Source organism: Anas platyrhynchos, chromosome 5, assembly GCF_047663525.1.
Source record: "Anas platyrhynchos isolate ZD024472 breed Pekin duck chromosome 5, IASCAAS_PekinDuck_T2T, whole genome shotgun sequence".
Classification (NCBI taxonomy): Eukaryota; Metazoa; Chordata; class Aves; order Anseriformes; family Anatidae; genus Anas; species Anas platyrhynchos.
The window spans coordinates 26,444,220-26,466,300 of record NC_092591.1 but is presented as its reverse complement, the minus strand read 5'-3'; the positions used below and the strand labels follow the sequence as shown (position 1 = coordinate 26,466,300).

The 22,081-nt window shown below is 41.7% G+C and overlaps 2 long non-coding RNA genes across 3 annotated transcripts in view; one reads left to right on the top strand and one right to left on the bottom strand.

The window, feature by feature from the left end:
- The window catches only part of LOC113843859 (uncharacterized), a 59,935-nt gene that overhangs the window by 10,138 nt on the left and 27,716 nt on the right, over positions 1 to 22,081 (bottom strand). The window contains exons 4-5 of the long non-coding RNA XR_003497730.3: positions 16,936 to 17,046; positions 15,486 to 15,576 (exon numbers count right to left, since the gene is read on the bottom strand). This is a non-coding gene — a long non-coding RNA (uncharacterized lncRNA). The remainder of the gene's footprint in view (positions 1 to 15,485; positions 15,577 to 16,935; positions 17,047 to 22,081) is intronic.
- LOC119717216 (uncharacterized) lies at positions 721 to 20,434 on the top strand. Of its 2 annotated transcripts, none has more exons than XR_005266409.2 (3): positions 721 to 1,972; positions 18,799 to 18,950; positions 19,733 to 20,434. It is a non-coding gene; the product is annotated as an uncharacterized lncRNA (long non-coding RNA). The 2 variants fall into 2 exon arrangements; XR_005266408.2 differs by having other exon boundaries at positions 721 to 1,983.

The window sequence follows — 22,081 nt, the reverse complement described above, 5'->3', positions numbered from 1 at the left end:
AGATTATTCTTTAGAACATTCCTTAGAATAACCTGAATAATTCAGTACCGACGCTAATACTATTAACACTATTCCAACCAGCTGTTGGAATGAAGCTTAGTCATCAGTTAGCACTCAGGGATACTTTAAACATTTTTGTAATGTTTTTGACTTACAAGCATCAATGAAAGTGCTTCACCCCCTGTTAGAGCAGATGTAGCTCCACGAGGCTGAATGTGCTCAGTTACCGTGCCTTGTATCCATCTGGCCACCTCTTTCTGAACTGATCTGCAGGGAAAACGATGCCCTAAAATGGCACGGAGGTGAACCCCCAAGCACAAACGGATATCTCTGGAAGGGTTCATGAAGGTGGTGCCCGGCCAAGCCGTGGGGAGCCCCGGCACAGGCCTCTGCCCTGTGGTGGCTGCCTTTGCAGGCCGGGGCCGGGGGGTGGCCCAGAGGCCGCTGCTGAGCGCTGCCACAGCTCCTGTGCATCATGGGGCCTGCGGCAATAAGTTAACTCCACAGGGTAGGGGTGGTTCTGCTTATTTGGGGTTCCTTTGTTTTTTAGTAGCTTGGTTACAACCTCCTTAAAGCCAGCGTTAAAATGGCCTCCACCGGTTCATCTGGGGCAGATGACAGGTTGCTGACATTGAATTTAAATCCCCTTTCTGGTAGTGAATATATAACTTTCAGTACGAGCTGCTAGCTGTTTCCTCTGTGCGTTGTCAGAGTGCATCTTTCATTGGTTTCTTTAGTCAGCTTTCCAACCACTCATGGAAAGTCACGGGTTGTTTCTGCCCACTGTTTCACATCCGTGTGCTGTCCTGCACTGGAGGAGACAACTGCAGGGTCACCATCATCTTTTCTGGGGAGAACAGAGAATTGAAAAGGGGGTGCAATTTTGTAACCCATACCTCTTGAGTGAATTTCTAATGTTATACAGATGGTGTAAAAGAATCATTCTATTTTTTATAAATACGTGCACCCAGATCCTATTTGCTATTAAATGTATTGCACAAAACATAACTGTATTCCTAGAATCGATACCACAAAAGTGATTCAAACTAAGAGTAATTTAAAAAGGATGAGAAAACTTTGAGTACAGCACACAAGCAAAATAGAGGCAGGCTCTTTTTACTACTTTTCTGCTTAGTTTTTAGGCCATTACAGAGAACGGCAAGATACAAAGATCACCTTTAAATCTATTGTATACTGTGGAGATGATGTCCCAGCTAACTGTGATGTGGACAGAGATTATGACTGAAGTCAGGAATACACAGAAGATTAAATCCTAAACCACAACCCTGTCTTCACAGAAAAAAGTATTAAGGGAACAAAATAGATTGACATACCTAAACCAAAGCACTTCTAAATAAGGCATCTGTCAGATTTTTTCATGAGATGTAGGCAGTTAAAGATTTGTTGTGACAGGATTTGAGGTGGTTGCATTTTAGTTTTGCTCAGCTTTCAGGGTAAAAGTGCTCTAAAGCCTGAAAATGAATTTCAGGGACAAGCTGAGCAGTGGCCAGGAAAATGATTAATATTGCAGTAACTACCAGTTCAGACACGTCAGCTGATCTTGAATGTGAGAAAACATGGGACGGGGTCATCATTAAATTAAGTGAAGCTTACGTGTATGAATGAATTTAAGCTTGGTGTCCAGCTACACACAGGATTAGCTATTAGTGCAATATCTGATCTGTACATGCTGCTGGATTTAGTGCTTAGCACAGCAGAACCTCAGGCTGCAAGCACAATTTCTCATAGGAAATATCTGTGGGTTACAATGCATCATTGTTTAGCCTTGATCAGGAACCAAGATAATCCTACCACCAGACAGAGCTCAAGTCTGCTGAGAGATCCCTGAGAGGAAGCTCGCAGGGCCCACAGGACCAGGCGCTCATTGCTCACTGGGTTATTCACCCGAGGACCAGGGCATAGGACAGAAGAGACCCAACTACACTCTGTACCAGCTGCAACCCCTGGACAGGTAGGACTCAGGTAAAAGCCAACAAACTATGACCAATGAGTTCCCTTCCATGCGCTCCAGTCTGATCTCAGAAGAAATATTAATCATATTCCTGCTGTCTAAAACAGAGCTCACATATTCTTATAGACTGATGGTCTGGAAGCCTCCTAAGGCTCCCAAGGATTTTTTTGTTTGAACTATTTGTTTTTTGCTGTTGTTTTGTTTGTTTGTGTGTGTGTTTATTTGCTTGTTTTACTACACACATTGGAAAATAAATCCTTGGAAGCAAGAGCCACCCATCACTTTTTGATCATCATGTTCTCATAGATATTACAATGACTGGGCTGGAAAGGCTCTCTGAAGGCCATCAAATGCATCCCCCTTGCTAAGGCAGGTTGGAACAGCCCAGGTCGAGTTGCTGGGATATCTTCACTCACAAAACCTCTTTCTAGTGTGAAGCCTGTATCTGACTGCTGCAAGATTTTACAAAAAGAATTAGTGTGGTACTTGCAGCTCCTCGGGGAAGAAATGAGAAGATGAATGAAAGTAACAGAATGACTTTTAAAAGGCTGTTACTCAGCTTAGCCCTCAATTTAGTATCAGTTTATTGTAACTGTTAATTAAAAAAAAAAAACTTAATTTGATTACTCTGGGTAGTCCTGAAATTTAAGAAGCTAGTGTCAAGGCCCACAGAGCCTGAGACCAGCTATAGTCTAATTACTAGTCTGGAATTTTTTAATTACTACAGATAAGAGTATTGGGGGAAAACTGTCATGATTCAGAATTCAGAAACCACATCCTCCCTATTTTCTAGCCATCCCACTCAGCTGCTGAGAGGGAGTGCTGAGAGTGTGGAGGCTAAGTGGAGGCAAATAACCACATCCCCAGTCTGCTGTCATCCTCAGACAGCAAAATTTCCGATGTGCCCTCTGCTTAACAAAGAGAAGTGATGAAAACAAAGAGGATGTAAGTAACTTCGTCATCAACAGGTGCCTTCACAATAATTTCTCAGAGTTGTCCTGGGCTTACAGGCAAAATTTCCATTGGCTTTTTGGCAAAATTCTGTCATGCCACCACTTAAAAAACTTAAAATGAATCAGCTGAAGGCGTGAAGACAACATGAACAGTTCAAGACATCTTAAAGCCTACGTAAAGGCTCTAATTCAGGAGCAAAGTGCCTCCAGAGCTCTGACAGCACCCCCGTTCTGAATGTCACTTTGCTGAAAAAGGACTAAGATACCTCAGTCATAGAAGTTTACTGTCTCTTTTGCCACGTAGCACACATTGGTGAGGGACATCCTCATCATTTACACCTAACTGTCATAACACAGGCCTGCTTTCATTACTGGCTTATGATAAAGCACTGTGCTGTGAACTGGAAGATAGGAGGTGTGCTCACCACAGCAAGGTGGCTGGGTTGGTGCATTAAACTGCCAAGCTGAGGGCATTTGCCAGAGTTTTTGGTTCATTATAAGCAGACCCTACTGAATAGCATCAAACTAAGGCCACTTGATTTCTAAATGGAAGCCTTCACTGGGGGCTGAAAGCATTTTAAGGTCTCTGACACATGGTATCTGTTGGGTTAAATAGCAGCAATCTTTAACATTTTAATGCTATGCTGCTGTCTTCCAGTGCCACCAGTCCCATCAGCAGGGGCACCAGGAACAGATGAAGATGAGGATGAGGATGAGGATGAGGATGAGGATGAGGATGAGATGAGATGAGATGAGATGAGATGAGATGAGATGAGATGAGATGAGATGAGATGAGGTGAGGTTAAGGGTGGCTCCACCATGGAGTCTGGCCTGGGGACCAGGAGACACCAAGCCTCCGCTCTGGCCACCACTGGCGCGGAGGCAGAGACCTCAGTCCAGCAGGGAGGTGGAGGAGATGAGAGGTGGGCGACACAACGCTGTTGCTGCTATATCTGGCCGAGTCCAACTGTGATGTCCCACGCAGCTTTCCCAGAATCTTCATTCAGGCAACTTGTTCACATGCATAATGATGTGACCACTGAGAAAATTTTGCTTAAAGCAAAGCACAAGAGAGCACTGATGCAGTGCATGCAGCAAGCAGAATAGCTTTAAAAGCCCTTTCACAGCTTTGATCTGTGGCTGTCCCTGCAAGGTTTTGGGGTTGCAGTAACCCCGTTTTGCCCTGCCAACAGCAATTCCTACGGGTAGACAAACATGGGTCCCATCCACTCCCACTTGCAACATCCCCCTCACGTCTGGGCCGACTTGCCAAGTTTTGTGCACCTCTGTGTCTGGCACCTATGCAAATTAAGCAATCTGTATCTAATTTAGATGTGGTCATAAATATGACTTTTGAAAATAAGGGCTTTAGGGATGGGCTGAGCCCAGACCTCGCTGAGAGAGAAGCCACAAGTGCCAGGTGAGAGCATGTGAGGGTGGGGAGGGGGAAGGAGGCCTTCCTGCTGATCATCCCAAAAAGAACACGTTTTTGTGAAAAAGAACAAGTAACAGGTGATGGGCAGCGAGCACAACAGCAGAAGGATGAACTGGAAAGAACAGCATGAGGAGTGTTAGCAGCCACCCAGTGCTGCTTCTGCAGTGGGTGCTGCCAGGCTCTGAAGTCCTTCATTATCAGAGCCCTTCTGCTGCCAACCAGCTCTGGTCCCCTCATCCCCCTACACCACCTCTCCCTCCTTATGGGACTCCCAGGGCCTTAAAACTGCACTGCAGAGTACAGGCAGGCTGCCCGCCAGCTGTGCATTGCCCTGCTCCTTGTGACAGGAGCAGAAACCACAGCAGCCAGCTTGCCTGCAGCAGTTTTTCCCCTTTTTTCCAGAGCAAGTCTTGCTGCTGCTTCTTTCTGCTGCTTTTCCCTCTCACCTTGCCCCTCTCCCAGCTCCCAGGAGCTGGCAGGGATCCAGTGGCACAGCGGAGCTGCCAGGCATATCCAGGTGAACCAGTCTGGGCAGAAAGCGATTCCAGTCTGTTGACCTCTGTACTCCAACTCCTCCTGACAAAGCGAGGGATAATGGGATTCACGTGCTCTTCTGAAAACCTTGCAGGAAGAGTGACAGCGAGAGCACGGCTGGGAGAGGTGGGATGGCTCCACAAGGCCGGGGAGAGGAAGGCACAGGGGTGGGCCTTCCAGAACTGAAAGCAATATAAGGAGAAAGGCCAAGCTGAACAGGTCATCATGAGGTTGTAGGAGAGGCTCTGAGCACTGGCATGGCTGCTTTCCCAACCAGTCAAACACTGGAGTTGGCTGCTCTGGTGCTGCTGCTAAGTTCACCCCTCGTTCCTTCTGTGCTGTGTCACAGCAGTGAGGTGAGCCTTGTGGGCTGGGGTTAGTCTAGGTTGTGAGCATGGATGTCATCCAGGATGCTTGCCTGCTCTCCTCTGTCAGCATCCTTCCCTACCATTAAGGCATGCACAGGGATATAACTAGTTTCTGACCAGCTCTGTGTCTTTTCCACTCTCTTCATGCCCTTACAGCCACATACAGGAGGGACAAAGGAATGAGCCTGAGTCTGGACACCACAAGACTGTAGTTACAGGACCATACACCAAAACCAATCCATACCACTGAAAGGCTGGGAGCTCTGGGTTGAACGGTCTGCTTGCGAGTCTCAGTGAAATACCCCCTTTTAGTTACTAAATAAAAACTCATCCCTGTTGTTTGTGAGAGCTGAGCCATATGTACAGTTATGATGAAATATGGGTGCTGCAACTGACTTCTGTTAATTCAGAGCATGAATATCAACTCAAACCGATGAGTGGTAAGAGCAAAAAATAAGAAAACATGTAAGAACATCCTTCTATTACCAGTGAGCTTTCAGGGTGGCATCAACTGTTCTGAATACTCAATTTGAACAAAATAGTTGACCAGAAAACAAAACAAAATAAAAACAAACACAAAGACAAAAGACGAAGAACAAGAAAGGCAGACCACAGTGGCTCAAGACAAAGGAACACAGTGTTGGATTGTGTCATATATGTACTGTGAAAGAGGATCAATCTGAAAGGGACTGGAAAATTTCACAGAAATCGTCCTGTCATCTATTTGAGTAAATACAAATTCTCATGCTACCCTCAATTGTGCTGTTGCTGAGTGCAAAGCCCTCTCAGAACCAAGCATGTCATTTTAACGTTCCTCTCACCTACAGGAAAGTCTGAGGAGGACGGGAAGGAAGAAAATAGCCATAAAAGGTGTCTGGGGCTTTCTTTGGCTTCAGTGGGTAGTAGAGACCCTGGAGTAAATGCTAACTAGTTCATATTGAGCTATTCTGCAAGTTATTATTTTATTTATTTTTTTTTTATCAGAGCAAACAAAATAATACAGGTACAGGAGAACTTCAAAGGTAGCTTAAAGACTTTTTTTTAGTTTCTCCCTCAGCCCACACCTTTGGCTGTAGCTCAGGATCTGAATATCTGTGCATAAGTAGGCTTAAAGATCCATCTTTAGACATCTCAGTGCTCAGAGTTGGGGGTGGGGAGCCAGATACTCAGCTGATAAGAACTGAAGGAAATTCACTGGAGTCTTCTTACAGGCATGGAGTTACACCAGCAGGCATTGCACCAACTCACTCCCCTCTACTTTTATCTAACAGTTTCCTTGCTCAGCACCTTCTGATCGTTCATGGTGGGTCTTTGGAAGCAAACATGGATTGAACAAGCTTTATGATGCACAGAGATGCTTCAGTTCATGTGGTTACCCACCAAGATGGGACAAGCAGCCTGGAGCAACCTCTGTGCCTTCCTCTGGCAATGGGGCGCGCAGGCCTCCAGCTCCTGCGCAGGCCTCCAAGGCTCCAGCTCCAGGGAGGCAGGCAGTGTGCCTCCTGCAGAGGCTCACCAGCATCCAAGGTGAGGCACGGAGAACAACATGAGCTAAAAATCTCTGCTGGTGCTCAGCAGGTAGCAGAAAGCAGGAGCCAGGGGAGCTGAGGCTGGGAAACAGCCCCACACAGCAGGGCAAGCCACAGCTCGGCATGGGCCAGGAGGACGCAGGATTGTGCCACAGGGTAGAAGAGCTGAGAAGGTAACAGCAAGGAGCCAGGACAGTGCAGCGGCAGCAGGAGGCAGGCTGGAAGTAGGAACTGGGAAGAGAAGATGACCATCCCCCAAGGCTGAGTGAACAAAAAAGGAACTACATCTGAAAGGCAGCTCTCCGGCTGTAACCCACGGCCACGCACGCATGAGTAACACGGCAGAGGTAGCACTGAAAGCCGGCGTAGCACCTGCACAACTGAATATCAGTAGCAGCCTAAAGAGGGGACTTCACTCTGCAAAATGCATAGCTGTGAAATCTGTAGACAAAACTGATGTCTGCTTCCATTAGTACCAAAACAGCAGTTTGACCTAAATAGCAATTTTTGTTTGGCATTGAAAGACAAACAGGAATAAAGTCCAGCACATGAGTCATTAAAAACTAAAAAAAAGCCCAACAACATGCACTCTTCTCCACAATCAGCCCCTTCCTGCAAGAGGGCCAAAAGCTGTACATAGTTTGGAGTCTTCTCTTCCATAGCAAATCTTAGTGCAGCTTCAGAAATTTTGGCTGACACCTTTATGACACCGAAATAGAGGGAGTCAGTCTATGAAAGGCAGATTTTAACTAGGCGGTGGAGCTCCTTGGTAATTCCAGTAAGTGCCTCAGAATTACAGACTCGCAGTATTGCAACACCATATGTTGTACTTACATGTGCCGTATCTGTGATTATAAAATCCCCGAATTCTTCCTATGACCCAGTCATTGCCTGGCGCTGCTTTGGATTTTTGCTGACCTTCTGGGAGACTGCCCCAGCAGGAACAGAGCCGACAACAAGCTACGAGTCATTAGTCCAGCCTTTCTACAGTGCCCAAGTGTGAAAGGATCAGTGAGGAGGTCCAAGATGCTCCTGTGAGGTTACTATTGCCAGCGCAGACTTCTGATCCAGATACCCTAACTACACATACATAGCAGAGTGTGCTGCTAAGTTCAAGTAATCATTCTCCCTACTTGTCACAGTTTGTAACTGGAATGTACTGACCAGTCAAAATTCTTTCAGAATTACCAAGAGAATTTACTAGCTCATGTACATCTTAGGCTTGCACACCTTAAGCAGGACTGAAAGAAAATACACAGGCACCCACTATCTCTTGTACAGAATAGTGCTCCCCAGCACCTAGGCCTTGTTAGTGGGCAAGTACTTTTGCAGCATCACCCTTAGTTTCATTTGGTTTCTAAGATGCTCAGCCTCATGTTTTGATAGCTTTCCACTGAACTCACTACTAAAATTGTTATTTTTGTCTTTATTTCTTTATTTGAGCAGCTGAAAGTGAAGCAGGCAGCTCCACCCAAATTCTTCTTTTCATTATACCAATGTCCTTGCTAGGTTTATCCATGTATCAGCTTGTTATCTGTTTTCTACTGTTTTAAATGCTTTGCCAGGAAGCTGTCAGTGATGTTCTTCTCCCCTCCTCCCTCCACTGGGAACTATTTATCTTCTTAATGTCATTTTAAAATAGAGACTATTTCTTTTAATGGCGATGTGCATATTTTCATGCTTACAATTATAAGTCAATTAACGCATTGACCACAAAAGTGCACTCACCGATACTACAGACCATGTGCGTGCAATTACCTCATGTACACGATCACAATAACGACACGTAATTGAATGCCCCATCTGTAAGATAGGAAATAATATTTCCTTTCTTCTACCTTTGTCCATGTACATAGTAGACTCTTGAGGATAAACAGTCTCATTTTGTTTGTATATATATATATATAAACACACACACACATACACAATACACATGCACACAATGCTGCAAACAATCAAAGCCTGATCTGGGGCTGCTAGAAACTCTGGTAGAACACTTTGCTTCAGATTTTGTCACGATATCTCCTGCTGACTTTCCCCCTTCTTGCTATTTCTAGCCCAGGCTGACAGTTTTGGTTAGCTGCTTTCCATGCTCCAGCAAACCTGGGGAAACAAAGCAAAGCAGAAACACTGGAGGACAGAAGCAGAGCCTTCCCCCTCTCCCACGTGTCCCCAGAGCCCTCAGTGGGGTTTGGGGCATGTAGTGGAGAAGCAGAGCCCTCACAACCATTTTCACACAAAAAGAGGGCAGATGAGGTAGAGCCCAGGAGGACTCTGCTGCATCCCGTGATGGCAAATGCAAAATGTTTTCCTGCTCTTTCTGTCCCAAAAGGTGGAGGGAGAGGGACCTCCCAAGAGGAATGAATGAAAACAATTCATGAGATACGGCCTGTGGGTAAAGAACTACCACAGCTGCAGGAGAGGCTGGGATGTTGTGCAGGTCACGCAGCGGAGAGTGGGGGGAATGCAAAATGTTAGAAAAGACTCACAGCAAGTAGGCAACTTCTGGGCTTGGGTGTTTAAGATCTATTTGTTGGCAATCCTGAGGTAAGTGGGGAATGACTCCAACATATGCTAATGTAGGGGTTTCTTACGTTACAAGCCCCAAGGGACTCCTGAGATGATGAACTCCAAGCCTTCAGCAAACTGCTTCTTCGTTCCTGTCAGAACAGACTCATCTCTAGGGTCACACAAACATTTAATTGCATTTTTTTTCTAAATGCTGTAAGCTGCACTGAATTGCAGGAATTTAACATATATATATTTAAGCATGATGTTCCATCTCTCTCCCTTCCCCAAAACACTGTGCCACGTGAATCTTTTCTCAAACGAGTGGATGTACCGACATCTGCAGAAATGTAATGTGCATTAGTTGGCCAAACAGCATTGCCCTCCTTCTCCACTTATTTCTACAAATACATGCCCCTCTACTGCAGAGGGTTTGTCACAGCCCAAGGGTGAATTTTGAGAGACCATTTGTTAAAATGCTGGCAACGAGCCGCAGCATTGTCTGTGCTGAGCTCCAACATTTCCGAGGCGGGGAGCCAGAGCCTGGGTCTGCCATGGTGCCTCCGAAGTGGGATGGGGCCGGGTCTGACCATTTCTTTGGAGGCCCTGATGGGAATTCCTGGAGAGTGCGAAGCAGCCCTTTGGAAAAGCTTCCATCATTATTCCAAGCTGCATTGGCCTGGAGAAGCTGCTCAGCTAAAGTGACTGGCTAAGAGTGCTGTTATGTCTTTTAGTGACAGACAAGAGGTAGGCAATGCCACACTCGGGTGGCACTTCTGCTTGCCTCCGGCTGCACCACAGCCTGGTCCTGGCTCCGGGAGCTGGGGGAGAAGAGAGCTGAAAAGAGACAAGAGACAGAAGGAACCGAAGAAAGAGAAAAGGAGAGAACACAGATGCAGAGGAATTTAGGAGTTGGGCTTTTTTCATGCTTGTCCCACTGTCAAGTTATCCCATTCAATACCTCTTCTGATACCACACACTGGGAAGAAGCATACATGGAAAATAGCTCATCTTTGACAGCCAGGCTGCCCACAGCGGACTTTTGGTATTTTTCTTTAAAATGAAATCATGTCAAGAAAAAATTTTGCAATGTTTTCTGTCTGCAAAGTTGTTTTATCATTCTTACAGCTTGACAGTTTTTGCCCTGTTACAGTGGGTCCCAAACACCTTCTTTGGTTTACTGAAGTAGTTCTCAATGGATTTAAACTTCACATAGCTTGTCCTGCAGAAGCCAGAGCACTACACAGAGAGTTATGCCATTAGGAAAGAGTGGAGCTGCTCTCCACTCTTCTGTGTGCCAGAAACTCCTGGTGATTACAAGAAGTACTGCAGATGCACAGCTCCCTCTGATTAGTTTGTCCTAATTCAGCCCTACAAACATGAATTTCCATGATTTATGAGTTGCTCATGACCCAGAGGGTTTTGGCATCACAGCTGGGGTTAGCTGCTCCACCAGGTCATACACAACGCTGCCCTTTGCAGGAAGATGTAGCATACCACGATGTAGCCTAAGAGCTGTTCACAGCAGCAAGCAGTTTCTGGGCTGGCAGCTTGCAACAGCCACAGTGCCATCTGTGGTAGCTGTCACCCAACTGCCCTGTGCACAGAACCAAAAATCTGGCTACCAGTGGGGGTTTGTTTCTCTCACTTCTCCTCCTCCCGATGCCAGCAGCCAGCTAACAGCAAGAAGAGTGCAAAGGATGAGGGCACTAGAAAAGAACTATTTGATGTATTTTCAGCACTGTGGTGTGGTTAATCTGGGTTTCCTTTTCAACATTGTCTTGTAAAGAAAAGGGTCAGAAAGTTATCTGAGAGAAGTACTTGATGTTTTGCTTTGCTTTCCAGCTCCTCTAAATCAGGTCGGTTTACAAAGAACAGCCTGGCTGTTTAGCACATTTTATATGACAATCTCAAAGCAGTTGATACTCAATTAATTCACAACCTTGCTTTGATTTTGGATTTGTTATTCCCATTTTCACTGTAGACACTGAGGCAGAGAAAAGTTCAATTGTCTCCCAAGAAGCATGCAATACAACAACAGCAGAACTGAGAACAGGGACTCGGCATGCTGGAGGTACCCCTGGCAGCTTCTTAGAGCCAAACAAGCAAGAGCAGAGCTGAACCAATGCAGGCATTCTCAGAAGAATCTCCCCTGATGACCCAGCCTGCCCAGGTGTACACAGGGAGGACAGATTTTCCCACTTATCACACAGGGTTTTGCAAACCTCCTCACATCTTACTTTTGCTACTCATGTGTAAGGGAATCTATAACAGGACCAAAAGGAGACAGATAACAAGTTGGAAAAGGGACAAATTCAATTAACACCTTCTTTCACACACTATTTTTTTCTAGCTTGTCATGCTTGTCTAGCATAACACCCTTAAGAACGGCCCCATGAGCTCTGGCCCTATGAAGCCAAGTTAGGAAGAAATGTCTGAAGGGACCAAGAACCAAACCAAACTGAATTACCACTACCCTTTCTCTGCAAACACGTGGACGTGTGGTTTTAAGTCAAGGACCTGTTAAGGGCAGCAGAGGAAGACAGACATTTCAACAATTTCAACTCACCTCTGACTTTCTCCTGATGTCTAAAAAAGACATGGGGAGCTTCCCTATTGCTCCCTCTGTTGCATCTGAGCTCCAGATGCGTGCATGCTATTTCCAGAGTCAGAGGATACAGATGTCATTAAATATGCTGGTGATCTGCTCGAGTCTATTGAAATTTTTTTAATCTGAGATCAACACCCAAAAAAGTATTTGAAGACTCAGCATGAAGAGGGGAAACAACTGCAATGAAAGCTATAGTTCCCGTATTGCCAAAACTAGGTGCAGGGCACAGATTATAGCCAGGATTGTGAACCAAAAGTCCAATTGATAGGGGACAGGTCTTGCAGGACCTCTGAAACAAATAAGAAACTTTTCAATACTGTGTTTTCTCCTCATGTGGTAGTAGGGTTATACAGTAGGTTATAAGTCCCAGCCAGTTTTCCTTTTATAGTAGCCTATTCATACACTCTAAATTCAGTCACAGCTTCCACTGTACTGTACTGATTACTATAGTGCTCATTTCCTCATTCTGAATTGCACACGCATTTCTTTTCCCATTTCTTATTCTCTCCTTGCTTGCTAGATTTTATTAGCCTTGCATTACCTCCACCCTGCTGGTTAGTCTCCTAGGTTCTCTTTCTAGGGGCATTTGTGGCAAATAAGTTGGCAATTAAGTAATCATCAGTTTAGTTACTGTACTTTAATAAAATAAACATTTTAAGCAAAGCCTCTTCATTCTTAAATGCATGAAGAATAGATGCAATGGAGTTTTGGGGTGGTGATTCAGTATTAAGTTAAAAGTTAAAATATCAAATTAAAATATCCTCCTCCATGTCAAATAAACTGCACTAAAAATATAATTTCTTAATACTTACTATCCTCTTTCTGGTATCAATTACTTATTGTGTTACTGTGTGCCTAATGGCCACTGTTCTTTTTTGCTTACACGATATATTATAAAGTTCACTGACCTGTAAATCATTTGAAGACTGAAATCCAATTTAAAGTTTTCCCATTTGCACTAGACATAAGTCGTGTAGCAAACTTTTAGAGACTAACAATACTTCTGAATTCACAATGCACTTAGTCCAAAACCTCCTGAAGTTAATATTTCTGCACTTGATTGCCAATGTTTGCTAAAAACTGAAACATTCTTCAGCTGACTAAAAGCTTCACATCCTTAGAACGTAAAATCTAAATATAAATGTGGTGGGCGTATGTGGATCTTTTCTCTCTGAGGAGGCTCTGTTACGAATTTCCAATGTTTTACGCCACCACCAAGCCTCCGCTAAGCCGTGACACCTGTTCAGAATTTTCAGCTTCTTAAACTGAAAATAAGCTGAAGCTTATTATACTTCCTATAATCCCCAGAAGAACTGCAGGACATGGAACAGAGCTCTGCAGTCCCGGACTTGTGGTATTAATTCTCAGTGCCTCCTAGGTGTCTTTCAGTGTTTTACATTAATAGCCACCTTAAGGATGACTAACTAAACAGATAGACTTGTTTCTCTTAACTAATGCCAGTAAATGCTTGGGTTAGCAGGCAGACCAGGAAAAGAAAACCTACAAATTCCATAGAAGGAACACTACAGATAATATGGGGAAATGGCCTATGCTGAAACAAAACAGAAAAACTTAACGTACTGCAGCTTTTAAGTAACTATGTTAAATGCAATGCTATCAATCATATTAATAAAGATTTGCTATTCTCAGATTTGATATATTCAGCAAACATTAGCAGTACACAGTGCTAGTGAACAAAAATTCTTTTGGCATCAGTCTAAAGTCACTTTCTAATATTTCTACCAAAAATAAACCGCATCTCCTAGTTAAAAGCCAAGATGTTCTTGAGGCACAATGCCTTCACAAGAAATCCTGTTTCAGAAGAAGACTTTCTCATTACAAACCACAGGTACCACTCAAATTAATAACAATAACAATTTTGACCTGATTTATTCACACATATCAATCAGGATTCATTTTAGACTCAAAATATATGACATTACAAGGTAATTAGTAAGTTTTTCCAGGTACTAGAGAATCCTGTATAGATATATTTGTTCAAGTGCTACTTTGTCAATATCCTTTTCCACATTTACATCATAGTTTAGCTGCACCTCTACTACCCATTGGCTAAGTTGTATATCCGTCTGAAACAATGAAAACAGATCCTGAAATTAACACAATTCTGAGAAACATAACAGGATTTTCAAGACCGGTACAACATTAAGAAAGCATGACATAAGAGAGATTAGTCATTCCAAATTAGGCAGCACTGATAAACTCATTTCTGGAAATAACATTTCGCTTCAATAGGAGAGAATACAGGTAACCTTTTAAAATCAACTCAGTTGGTAATGTAGGTATTTTGCTAGTATGCTGCAACTGTTTCTCTATACGCATTTGTATAAGTCTCAAGCATCCTGATCTCAGGGATCATTTTGACATAAGTAGTGAGGTAGCAGCTAACTGTACCATGACACAATCACAGGTACTTTCTTGTTTTACACCCAGGGAATATTGTAGTAAGAGTACAAAGGGCTTCTCATCCGTTGTGTAACAACCGTCTGCTCCAAGAAAAGGTCAAATGACACCCCTGCTGCTCCTAGGGCCAAGGATCTATTTCATTAATCAGCATACAGGCAACAAGTGATTGCACGTCTACAAAGCAGACTATTGTGGCCAAAAAGCCACTTTATAAGTAACCTTGTCATGTATTATAGCGTTTTGTTTCCTAAGTAAAGCCAGCCCACATAATTTATATAGGCATCATACACATAACTGCAATCTACCGATAACCTATGGCAAAATGGACACAGGGCAGAGGTTGGTCCCTCCAAAGTGGTTACTACTCAGAGCACAGCAGTGACAGTACAGGATGTTCAGCATCATTTAAAGCTCTGATGGCATTCTGTTTGTTGCCAACTGCAACGTAAAGGAATGTTTCTGATCCAATCAGAATCACTTGGCTAGTTGGGAGACCACATCTCTCCCTAATCTGCTCTCCTAACAAGCTCATACCAGCAATATTGTGTATAATTTTCAATACTGACAGCAGATCAGAAGATAGGATATCCTCAGGAATCCCTTCTTTAATATATTATTTTCTTCTACTGGCTTAGCAAAACAGTTTGTCATGTCTTAAGGCAATGTGCAAATGCAGAGCTAAATAGAGAAAACAATTCAATTTTTTGCTTCTAACTAGAAGCTTATCTCTACTTCTGAGGGTCTATTCCTATACCTGGAAATAGTCTGAGGGGAGTGAATACGACTGACACAAAACTTACTCACATCATCATATGGCTTCAATAATGTTTTTTGTTTGTATGTTTCTTTGTTTTTTATATTACCTCACAACTGAAGTCTTGTTAATAATACACATGATAATACAATGATTCCTGGAGCCTACTGATATAAACTGTGTTTTCCATTTTATGGGTAGGAACAATCAAAGTACAGAAGATCATTGGTGACCAACCTGGAAATAGAATCCAGAATCCTACAGGTTTTAAATCTAAGCACTAAAGTACTTACCCTTTCTGATGGAAATACTGGCAAGCAGCTAATCTCCAGCACAGAACTGCTTTTCCATAGAAAGTGACAAAATGTGTGTGATAAAACTGACTGAGGGAACTTACCTGAAGCTTTGAGAGCAAATCTTTAAGGCTTGGAGCTGTCACTAATAAGGACCCTCTTTTCTTTACATTACAAGCGATAAACTCCCAAGCTCTGAAACACATTTAAAAGCAGGTCATCAGTTTGGAGGAAAAGAAGCACATTTGATATCCAACAAATCTAACACTTCTACGGTTCAAGCATCAGAAGTAGACTAAGCTTAAAGATATGCTGTACATGTTTATTGGCCACTGTTCACATCTCAGCAAATAACTTTGTAGGAATAAAATTGAGCTTTGTATTAAAAACAGAGGGAATATATGGTCTTATAATATCAGTTTTCATAACTTTTTCACTCTGATACATACATGCATGTCATTTTGTACTTGTGCACCTTAACTTTGGACTACAATTAAACATTAACACTTGGTCCCTTTAAGCTTGTGAAGAAAATCCAGTCCCCTCACACACTGTTTTATTAAGCAGCTCTTTACATGCTTACTTTGCGGTCGTGACAGAAGTCTCTTAAGACATTAGCAATAGCAGTATTTAAATATAGCCCCCAGCATTCCTTTTTTTTTTTTCCTGATTTTGCAAGTCAGATCATTTCTCACAGCACAGCAATTCGGACTAAAAAGAATTTAATTTCCATCATTCTTCAAATGTCATTTGTCTTCACGGTACCAGTGCAACATTAAGCCACTACACCTGAGTTCTTGAAGAATCAAATGAATTCTCTGTCATGTGCCTGGAAACAAATCTGATGGCAATCTGAAACACCCACTACCCTTCACCTATCCATTCTGTCTCTCTGGCTGACGTTACTGCTTGGTGTCGAGGGCTGTAGAACAAGCCTTAAATTGCTTGCAATGTCACACTGTTGGCTGGGCTGGCAGAGACATAGGCACGTTTTCCTTTTTACTGCCCATATTAAAAGAACAGTAACTTTGTCAGGTAAAGTTATTTATGTTTTAAATGGACACTGCTCACTGCTAGATTAACAAAAGCTCATCTGGGAGTGTCTAGTACCTGAAAGAGAAAGATCTTAACCACGCATTTGTTTGCTGTCACGTCCTTGTGAAGATACATTAGAATTATCATTATGTTTTGCAGTGCATCTGTATTAATGCTCTGACATCCACAAGGCAGAGTGACCTGTCTTCTTTCTGAAGATTAAGCTTTATGCTGATAGAGTAATTTTAGACCCTTGAACAGCAAGATACTGTTTTAACAGATCAGTACAAGGATCCAGGGCAGGATTTGGGTAAACAAAGGAGCAGCGTTTAGTGGGTTTAATAACAAACAACTGCCCTTTCACCTTAGCACTTAAGAAAAACAATTGAGTAAAGCGAATTTCCTTATGTAATTTATGTATGTGACTTCAAAAAGCACATCCTTAAGGTTTTCCATAATTCACAAGGTTACACACACATTGCCAAAGAAATAGATTACTTGTTTGGACACATAGCTTACCTGGCCTGTTCCAGTCTGTCAAGAAAATATTCAAAGACATTATTCATTACAACAACAAACATCAGCCTTCTGAAGAAGTGAAGCCTGAGTACAGATGTCTGCATGAACCACCTGAAGGAGAAAAATTTCACAAGGCATAAATTAATTTAAGAGACAAATAAAGCCTTTAAGTAGTCGTGAAGCCTGTCAACATAATACAGCACCTGCTACCACCATTTTGGACTTGTCACAAAAAGGGGTATTTCACTGAGTTAACAGTTGATAACAACTGAAGTAAATAACCGGAATAAACTTAAAAAAAAATAATAAAATCGACTTCTTTCCTCTAATTAAAATACATGATTCATTACATTAAATGAAATAAGCTGTATCCAACTTTTGTCCTAGTACAGTGCATGCCATAAGAGAGGAGATGATGTATGCGATGGCTGATACTTTTCATTTATCTATGTAATACTGCAAATACTTATTGATTATAGTGAAGGAGTTAAGCTAGCTAAAGGTTTTTTGAGGATACTAACAGGCTCATCACAGGCTCAGTGGCTTACTAAGGGATCATAGCTAGAAAAGACACTACAGATGTAGGTTTGACAACTAAATTCTTGTTACCAATATTGGGACTGGGAATGACAGAAAGGCAAAATGCTGATTGGCACTGGCTTTACCTTCCCAAACAACTGTCTCCCCAGACAGCATAGGAGCTGGCTTGATTTCATTTTCTTTCACCTACCAAAAAGGATATTAGCACATCATTTCATTTTCAAACAGGTGAGATTATAGCGACAGGAGAATATGAATGCTCATTAACACTCTGACAAGATGTGTTTGATTTCCTCTTAAAAATGGAGAAATACATCACATCCTAAATCTGAGGAGAAACATAAATCGGAACATCTTTTTTTGAGGGAATAAAGCAAAGAATGCTAATCTGCATATTGCTTGCATTCCACAACATGTTTTGACAGTGCATCCATGTATATTGACAGTGTAGAGAAAATCCAAACAAATTCCAGTCTTTCCTGTGTGACCAACTATTAGGCTGTGCGGAGAATATACTAATATGGTGGATTTAACATTTCACATTTTGGGAATTCCTTCCAGCGTTGGGAAGATGTAAAAGGGAATTATTGATTCTGACAGAAAATCTGAATGCTTGTATAGAAGATAAAACATTTACCTTTTGAATAGCTTTTTGCCCACTTAACAATATACAAGTACTTGTCAGGAGGCTAAAATTTACATGTATATCCCACTTCATAAAGAACATGCAACGCATGCTATTCTGATTGACCGAAGAAACAGATGCTACCACCCCTGCAACTCGTAGGGGTTCTGGTGGGGAAAGTAATGACAAATTGTCACAGTTTATGATCCCAGCTGATGCTATCAGAATGCATTATAGCAATTGCAATTATAGCCAAATCTTTCAGTATCAGTAATAGCAGAAACAAGGGTCTACTGTTCAGAAAAAAATCAGCATCACAGAATTTCATCTCTGTGAGCTATATTCCATGGGTTCTGTAAGAGTGCTCCAACCCAGGGAAAAAAAAAAAAGCAAAAAAAAAGCAAAAAAAAAAAAGCAGCTCTCTTTCCTTAAATGCATCACCATGACAAGTTGGTCACAACTGCCTGTAGTGAGCAGAAGGGAACCAAATGCATTATCGTACCTTATCCAGAACTGGCAGGCTAGTGTTTGAAGGCAGTACTTCGCTGAGAAATATGGACAGTTTAGTAGTCAGAATGACTGGTCAAATGGCTACTTTCACCTCTTGTGTGTGGACTTTTGAACTCCTTATCCACTAGTTTATGATACTTAGAGCTTTTTGATACAATTAAAAATTGTCATCTTTTATCTTAAAACAGTGCACTATAAGCTGCAGGAGAACCAGATGATCTTGGAGGTCTTTTCCAACCTTAATAATTGTGTGATTCTAAAAAGAAGCTCGACCATCTAGGCAGCAGAGAAACAAGACGGATCACTCCGGTTGATGTCACCACCAGGAGCCCTAAAGAAGGTAGGTTACAGCTGTGAACTCCTGTCCTCTGCATAAAGCCACTGCTAACCGTAGATAAAATTGACAGACTATGAACTGAGGTGGTAGAGGTATTATAGATAAATACTCAACTACTGCCGTGCTACATGGGCAACAGCTTCCTGCAGTGGGGCAGGACAGACAGCAAGGGTACAAAACAAGCTTCAGCAAGACCTATCAGAGCTCACTTATCAGAACCTGCATTACTCCATGATTTTTAGTGCACCTAGGCTGTAAGCAGGGTTCAGATCACAGTTTCCAAGGCTAAGGAGACATTTTACATTACTCTTTTATTTTCAAGGGGAGGAAACAACAAAAGCACTGATCTTCTGTACAAAACACATGAGCAGCAGCCCTTTAATCCAAACACAAGTGACTGACAGACTGTTCACAAACGGATCTTTAAAATGACAACCTGAAGGAGGAAAAGATTATAAATACACACAGCACAAGAAGGTATATTAGTGCTGACGTTTCTTAATGCCCTACTAATGGCAGTCCTCGTATTTTAAGCATCAATTCAGAAAACCAAACTACTAGGGAATTTTGAACATGTGTTGTTACCTCCTTTATTTCAAAAACACTTAAACCTTGAATTAAAATAAGACTGCATTTACAGAGTAGGTGACTGTGCTGATTAAACTGATTTCAGCAGCCCCTTCTCCCTAAACACATCCTTGTTCCTACAAAGGAATGTGGGACCACATGGCCAGCCCCAGATACTGCTCCAGCTGAACCACTTTTTTTTTTTTTTTTTTTTTCAGGTTCTCTTTCAGCTGGACCAAGTCCCTGATCTGCTTGGCTATGTGCTGGCACAACAGAGAAGGCAGCAACTGATTTTAAATCTGTTGAACTATTTTAGTTTCCACCCAGCATCTAAACATTTGCTCCAATGGCAAAAGATGCTGAGCAACTTTCAATGTACTTTAACAAACCAATTCTTGACTAAGATTACACCTTGCTGTCCTTTCGGAACATATTCTGACAAAAATTCAATGGTTATTTAAGAAAGGACTTTTCAAAGTTTTTTCCATATTTGTGTCATAAATTATTATCAGCATCTGGATTCTGACTATTTTTTAAGCTAGTAGGTATCTCTAGAGAAGATTCATTTTGGGGGTAAAAAAGAATCTAATGAGATGTTAAAAGCAGGGTGATAACAGAAGTCACATGACTAAATTAACATCTAATGAGATGCAAGCAGCAAAGTCCTCAGGCGTCGCTTTGAAAATGTAATATCTTCTTATCTTTATGCTCTGAAATGAATACTTCAGCAGAATTACAAGGTGTGAAGGAAAAACAAAGTCTTATAATAAAGAATATGTGAGGACGAAAAGCATGTATATACATCTCCAGTTCCACTGAAGTAACTTGACAAAGTTCCTAACTGCACCTTCAGTCTCATCACAGTATGGTGCTACACAAATGAACACAAAGAATATGCAAAAAGTGAAGGTTATGGATAAACTGGCGGCCTGGGATTGAACTAGGTAACCCGACAATAATGCTTACTTTGTGTTATATTTATGTATGTTTATTATTTCTTTATGGTTTAAAATTGGTTACTTTAATTTCAAATGCATGACTGCAGCCAGAAGTTTGTGTGACTCTACTTAAGAGCATCTGCACATAACACAGGATTACAGCCAGTGTTTCACTCAGCGTACCCTTTTCACCAGTTTTAGCTGGTAACAAAGCAACTGGTATACCCCAGAAAGGAAAAATACAGAACATTTTTCTCATTAAAGTGGTAGTAGTTATTTCCACAACAGGAGTATGGAAACAGTTCCCATATGATATCCTATTATTTGAAACCCATATTGTTTGTGGAAGGTACACATGCACTGGCATTCCAAGAAAACAATTACCAATAGCCAAAAGTCCTTTATGTGTTCTTAAATGCAAATTTGCAAATCCTACAAACATTTTTTCTGCTAGTGTTAATGAAACACAGAGATATTTAGTTTTGTTATTCAACACAGAAACTCTTTACACGCTCAGTTTCAAGGAAATTAGTGGCAATCCTGTCATTATTTCACTGGAGAAACAGCGAAGATGTATCTGTTTTGCATGAGTCAGCAGGTAAGTTCATTCCAGAAAAAGGCTAAGCCATTTGACACACATTATCATATTTTGGTAATTTCCTTTCTCCTTGCTACTTTGAGAATTTATTTTCCAATACAAAGCCTTTGTTTAGGACCAAAACAAGCAAAGGCAGAAACAACTTTTCAGAATGCTGATTTACCAGTTTCTCTCATGAACAGGATACCTACTGTACAGTGGTTAAAAACACACCCACTGAACCATATTATTTAGTTACTTTTATTCTGTCAGTGAGCTGGTATTTTGTAATTGCCATTTCTTGCAACTGGCAAAAGTCTGCATTTCTACTCCACAAAGATGGGATGCTGAGCTATAAAGATAACCCTCTGTTAGGAAAAGGAAATTTAGTAACTGATGCCTTTAGAACGACTTCAACTATTTCAGTTGAAATGGAAAATATAAAACAAAGGTTAAGATTAAGAAAGTATTTTAAAACAGGATGATGCCTTACAGTGGATGTGATGTATTTTTCAAAGCTAAGCCTCTATTTTGGCAATTTCCCCTTATATCTTGTGATTTTTAAAAAGAAATCCAACATAAGAGATCAAAATAAAAAGAAAAGGAAAGCTCCAACTGCACTTCAATTGCAAAACAGATGGAAAAAGGCCTAGGAAGGAAAAAAGCAGTAGAAAACAAATTATAAAAATAGTGTGAAAAGAAAAGACTGTACATTTTTGTTTCTTGTAAGAATTGAAGAAAAAATAGCAAGAGAAACAAACAAACAAACAAACAAACAAAAGACGTACACACAGTCAATGCAAGTGAAAATGGAGGACAATATACCCATAATATAATGGGATATTTTGGACAGTCTTTGTCAGCACCTCTAAGAACAGTATTGCTACCATTTTCAGGTGCTTCATAGAGTTACCTATGAAAAAAAGAGGTATTATCCCTCAATGATAAACCCAAAATACTCAGTGGATCAGTTTGGGACTGAGAATTTGGAAAGTTGATGGAGATGTTTTGTTTTTAAAAAAGAAACAAACAACCTTTCCCCCCCCCAAAAA